This window comes from Phyllobates terribilis, unplaced genomic scaffold (assembly GCF_046119375.1).
Source record: "Phyllobates terribilis strain yellow unplaced genomic scaffold, ASM4611937v1 Scaffold_143__1_contigs__length_4665640, whole genome shotgun sequence".
Lineage (NCBI taxonomy): Eukaryota > Metazoa > Chordata > Amphibia > Anura > Dendrobatidae > Phyllobates > Phyllobates terribilis.
This window is the reverse complement of record NW_027362903.1, coordinates 4,419,753-4,426,536: the sequence shown is the minus strand read 5'-3', so window position 1 is coordinate 4,426,536 and position 6,784 is coordinate 4,419,753.

Genomic DNA, 6,784 nt, shown 5'->3' with positions numbered 1-6,784 from the left:
CTGAGAATGCCTCCTATCCATCACTAGAGATCAGCGGTGACATCACTGAGAATGCCTCCTATCCATCACTAGAGATCAGCGGTGACATCACTGAGAATGCCGCCTATCCATCACTAGAGATCAGCGGTGACATCGCTGAGAATGCCGCCTATCCATCACTAGAGATCAGCAGTGACATCACTGAGAATGCCGCCTATCCATCACTAGAGATCAGCAGTGACATCACTGAGAATGCCGCCTATCCATCACTAGAGATCAGCGGTGACATCACTGAGAATGCCGCCTATCCATCACCAGAGATCAGAGGTGACATCACTGAGAATGCCTCCTATCCATCACTAGAGATCAGCGGTGACATCACTGAGAATGCCTCCTATCCATCACTAGAGATCAGCGGTGACATCACTGAGAATGCCGCCTATCCATCACTAGAGATCAGCGGTGACATCACTGAGAATGCCGCCTATGCATCACTAGAGATCAGCGGTGACATCACTGAGAATGCCGCCTATCCATCACTAGAGATCAGCGGTGACATCACTGAGAATGCTGCCTATCCATCACTAGAGATCAGCGGTGACATCACTGAGAATGCCTCCTATCCATCACTAGAGATCAGCAGTGACATCACTGAGAATGCCGCCTATCCATCACTAGAGATCAGCGGTGACATCACTGAGAATGCCTCCTATCCATCACCTGAGATCAGCGGTGACATCACTGAGAATGCCGCCTATCCATCACTAGAGATCAGCGGTGACATCACTGAGAATGCCGCCTATCCATCACTAGAGATCCGCGGTGACATCACTGAGAATGCCGCCTATCCATCACTAGGGATCAGCGGTGACATCACTGAGAATGCCGTCTATCCATCACCAGAGATCAGCGGTGACATCACTGAGAATGCCTCCTATCCATCACCAGAGATCAGCGGTGACATCACTGAGAATGCCGCCTATCCATCACTAGAGATCAGCGGTGACATCACTGAGAATGCCTCCTATCCATCACCTGAGATCAGCGGTGACATCACTGAGAATGCCGTCTATCCATCACCAGAGATCAGCGGTGACATCACCGAGAATGCCTCCTATCCATCACTAGAGATCAGCAGTGACATCACTGAGAATGCCGCCTATCCATCACTAGAGATCAGCGGTGACATCACTGAGAATGCCTCCTATCCATCACCTGAGATCAGCGGTGACATCACTGAGAATGCCGCCTATCCATCACTAGAGATCAGCGGTGACATCACTGAGAATGCCGCCTATCCATCACTAGAGATCCGCGGTGACATCACTGAGAATGCCGCCTATCCATCACTAGGGATCAGCGGTGACATCACTGAGAATGCCGTCTATCCATCACCAGAGATCAGTGGTGACATCACTGAGAATGCCTCCTATCCATCACCAGAGATCAGCGGTGACATCACTGAGAATGCCGCCTATCCATCACTAGAGATCAGCGGTGACATCACTGAGAATGCTGCCTATCCATCACCAGTGATCAGCGGTGACATCACTGAGAATGCCTCCTATCCATCACTAGAGATCAGCGGTGACATCACTGAGAATGCTGCCTATCCATCACCAGAGATCAGCGGTGACATCACTGAGAATGCCGCCTATCCATCACTAGAGATCAGCGGTGACATCACTGAGAATGCCGCCTATCCATCACCAGAGATCAGCGGTGACATCACTGAGAATGCCTCCTATCCATCACTAGAGATCAGAGGTGACATCACTGAGAATGCCTCCTATCCATCACCAGAGATCAGCAGTGACATCACTGAGAATGCCTCCTATCCATCACTAGAGATCAGCGGTGACATCACTGAGAATGCTGCCTATCCATCACCAGAGATCAGCGGTGACATCACTGAGAATGCCGCCTATCCATCACCAGAGATCAGCGGTGACATCACTGAGAATGCCGCCTATCCATCACTAGAGATCAGCGGTGACATCACTGAGAATGCCGCCTATCCATCACCAGAGATCAGCGGTTACATCACTGAGAATGCCGCCTATCCATCACCAGAGATCAGCAGTGACATCACTGAGAATGCCGCCTATCCATCACTAGAGATCAGCGGTGACATCACTGAGAATGCCTCCTATCCATCACTAGAGATCAGAGGTGACATCACTGAGAATGCCTCCTATCCATCACCAGAGATCAGCAGTGACATCACTGAGAATGCCTCCTATCCATCACTAGAGATCAGCGGTGACATCACTGAGAATGCCTCCTATCCATCACTAGAGATCAGCGGTGATATCACTGAGAATGCCGCCTATCCATCACCAGAGATCAGCGGTGACATCACTGAGAATGCCACCTATCCATCACTAGAGATCAGCGGTGACATCACTGAGAATGCCGCCTATCCATCACTAGAGATCAGCAGTGACATCACTGAGAATGCCGCCTATCCATCACTAGAGATCAGAGGTGACATCACTGAGAATGCCACCTATCCATCACTAGAGATCAGCAGTGACATCACTGAGAATGCCGCCTATCCATCACTAGAGATCAGAGGTGACATCACTGAGAATGCCGCCTATCCATCACCAGAGATCAGCGGTGACATCACTGAGAATGCCTCCTATCCATCACTAGAGATCAGCGGTGACATCACTGAGAATGCCGCCTATCCATCACCAGAGATCAGCGGTGACATCACTGAGAATGCCACCTATCCATCACTAGAGATCAGCGGTGACATCACTGAGAATGCCGCCTATCCATCACCAGAGATCAGCGGTGACATCACTGAGAATGCCTCCTATCCATCACTAGAGATCAGAGGTGACATCACTGAGAATGCCGCCTATCCATCACTAGAGATCAGAGGTGACATCACTGAGAATGCCACCTATCCATCACTAGAGATCAGCAGTGACATCACTGAGAATGCCGCCTATCCATCACTAGAGATCAGAGGTGACATCACTGAGAATGCCGCCTATCCATCACCAGAGATCAGCGGTGACATCACTGAGAATGCCTCCTATCCATCACTAGAGATCAGCGGTGACATCACTGAGAATGCCGCCTATCCATCACTAGAGATCAGAGGTGACATCACTGAGAATGCCTCCTATCCATCACTAGAGATCAGCAGTGACATCACTGAGAATGCCGCCTATCCATCACTAGAGATCAGAGGTGACATCACTGAGAATGCCACCTATCCATCACTAGAGATCAGCAGTGACATCACTGAGAATGCCGCCTATCCATCACTAGAGATCAGAGGTGACATCACTGAGAATGCCGCCTATCCATCACCAGAGATCAGCGGTGACATCACTGAGAATGCCTCCTATCCATCACTAGAGATCAGCGGTGACATCACTGAGAATGCCTCCTATCCATCACTAGAGATCAGCAGTGACATCACTGAGAATGCCGCCTATCCATCACTAGAGATCAGAGGTGACATCACTGAGAATGCCACCTATCCATCACTAGAGATCAGCAGTGACATCACTGAGAATGCCGCCTATCCATCACTAGAGATCAGCAGTGACATCACTGAGAATGCCGCCTATCCATCACTAGAGATCAGCAGTGACATCACTGAGAATGCCACCTATCCATCACTAGAGATCAGCGGTGACATCACTGAGAATGCCTCCTATCCATCACTAGAGATCAGCGGTGACATCACTGAGAATGCCGCCTATCCATCACTAGAGATCAGCAGTGACATCACTGAGAATGCCGCCTATCCATCACTAGAGATCAGAGGTGACATCACTGAGAATGCCACCTATCCATCACTAGAGATCAGCAGTGACATCACTGAGAATGCCGCCTATCCATCACTAGAGATCAGCGGTGACATCACTGAGAATGCCGCCTATCCATCACCAGAGATCAGCGGTGACATCACTGAGAATGCCGCCTATCCATCACTAGAGATCAGAGGTGACATCACTGAGAATGCCGCCTATCCATCACCAGAGATCAGCGGTGACATCACTGAGAATGCCTCCTATCCATCACTAGAGATCAGAGGTGACATCACTGAGAATGCCGCCTATCCATCACTAGAGATCAGAGGTGACATCACTGAGAATGCCGCCTATCCATCACCAGAGATCAGCGGTGACATCACTGAGAATGCCGCCTATCCATCACTAGAGATCAGCAGTGACATCACTGAGAATGCCGCCTATCCATCACTAGAGATCAGCGGTGACATCACTGAGAATGCCGCCTATCCATCACCAGAGATCAGCGGTGACATCACTGAGAATGCCTCCTTTCCATCACTAGAGATCAGCGGTGACATCACTGAGAATGCCTCCTATCCATCACTAGAGATCAGCAGTGACATCACTGAGAATGCCGCCTATCCATCACTAGAGATCAGCGGTGACATCACTGAGAATGCCGCCTATCCATCACTAGAGATCAGCGGTGACATCACTGAGAATGCCGCCTATCCATCACTAGAGATCAGCAGTGACATCACTGAGAATGCCGCCTATCCATCACTAGAGATCAGAGGTGACATCACTGAGAATGCCACCTATCCATCACTAGAGATCAGAGGTGACATCACTGAGAATGCCACCTATCCATCACTAGAGATCAGCGGTGACATCACTGAGAATGCCGCCTATCCATCACTAGAGATCAGCAGTGACATCACTGAGAATGCCGCCTATCCATCACTAGAGATCAGAGGTGACATCACTGAGAATGCCACCTATCCATCACTAGAGATCAGCAGTGACATCACTGAGAATGCCGCCTATCCATCACCAGAGATCAGCAGTGACATCACTGAGAATGCCACCTATCCATCACTAGAGATCAGCGGTGACATCACTGAGAATGCCGCCTATCCATCACTAGAGATCAGCGGTGACATCACTGAGAATGCCGCCTATCCATCACTAGAGATCAGAGGTGACATCACTGAGAATGCCGCCTATCCATCACTAGAGATCAGCGGTGACATCACTGAGAATGCCGCCTATCCATCACTAGAGATCAGAGGTGATATCACTGAGAATGTCGCCTATCCATCACTAGAGATCAGAGGTGATATCACTGAGAATGTCGCCTATCCATCACTAGAGATCAGCGGTGACATCACTGAGAATGCCGCCTATCCATCACTAGAGATCAGAGGTGACATCACTGAGAATGTCGCCTATCCATCACTAGAGATCAGCGGTGACATCACTGAGAATGTCGCCTATCCATCACTAGAGATCAGCGGTGACATCACTGAGAATGCCGCCTATCCATCACTAGAGATCAGCGGTGACATCACTGAGAATGCCGCCTATCCATCACTAGAGATCAGAGGTGACATCACTGAGAATGCCGCCTATCCATCACTAGAGATCAGAGGTGATATCACTGAGAATGTCGCCTATCCATCACTAGAGATCAGCGGTGACATCACTGAGAATGTCGCCTATCCATCACTAGAGATCAGCGGTGACATCACTGAGAATGCCTCCTATCCATCACCAGAGATCAGCGGTGACATCACTGAGAATGTCGCTTATCCCGCTTACTGTAGGATCCATCTCTCCTTGTATATACAGAGTATTTTCTGTTTTTTTCTATGTTCCGCTCTTATAATTTGTGACTTTTACTGATTAGATTTTTTTGGAGAGATGAAAAACTAATGAGAACAAACAGGGAATTCTGATGTAAATGACGGTGCAGCGGGGGAGGGCAGGTCGTGTCTGGCGCTTTTCAGATCAGCTACAAAAAAACTCAGATTTTTGTTCTGCTCCTTGAAGTCATCGGCTCCGGAATCTCAGGACTTAGTGTTTTATTGACTTTTCTACTCAAACATCTCAGTTAATTGGAATCATTAGCGCTAATATTCACCGTGATGGAGGTCTCCGCGCTCAGCGACCCCTCTGATATTCGCCAGGCGCCACATCTTTGAGGTTCCGAAGACAAATGTATTTAGTTTCCGATGGATACATTTCCATTTTCGTGTTAATTGTCGCCTTGATCCTTAAGTGAAGTCTGTGACTTGTTTACTTTGTAGCGACTCCCGGCAACAATTTTGTTACATTGTGTCTTCTCATCTTTCCATGGGTTCAGCATGGCTTCTGGTCTTTGCTGCAATGTTTCATCTTTTTCAGGAGATACAGATACAATTTAAACTTCCTCATTCTGCAACTTTGAAACTATGTATAAGCCAGTGCTGGGCAGTGCCAGGCTGGGGCAAGCGTGGGGCAGGAGAGTCAGTGGGCAGTGCCAGGCTGGGGCAAGCGTGGGGCAGGAGAGTCAGTGGGCAGTGCCAGGCTGGGGCAAGCGTGGGGCAGGAGAGTCAGTGGGCAGTGCCAGGCTGGGGCAAGCGTGGGGCAGGAGAGTCAGTGGGCAGTGCCAGGCTGGGGCAAGCGTGGGGCAGGAGAGTCAGTGGGCAGTGCCAGGCTGGGGCAAGCGTGGGGCAGGAGAGTCAGTGGGCAGTGCCAGGCTGGGGCAAGCGTGGGGCAGGAGAGTCAGTGGGCAGTGCCAGGCTGGGGCAAGCGTGGGGCAGGAGAGTCAGTGGGCAGTGCCAGGCTGGGGCAAGCGTCGGGCAGGAGAGTCAGTGGGCAGTGCCAGGCTGGGGCAAGCGTCGGGCAGGAGAGTCAGTGGGCAGTGCCAGGCTGGGGCAAGCGTGGGGCAGGAGAGTCAGTGGGCAGTGCCAGGCTGGGGCAAGCGTGGGGCAGGAGAGTCAGTGGGCAGTGCCAGGCTGGGGCAAGCGTGGGGCAGGAGAGTCAGTGGGCAGTGCCAGGCT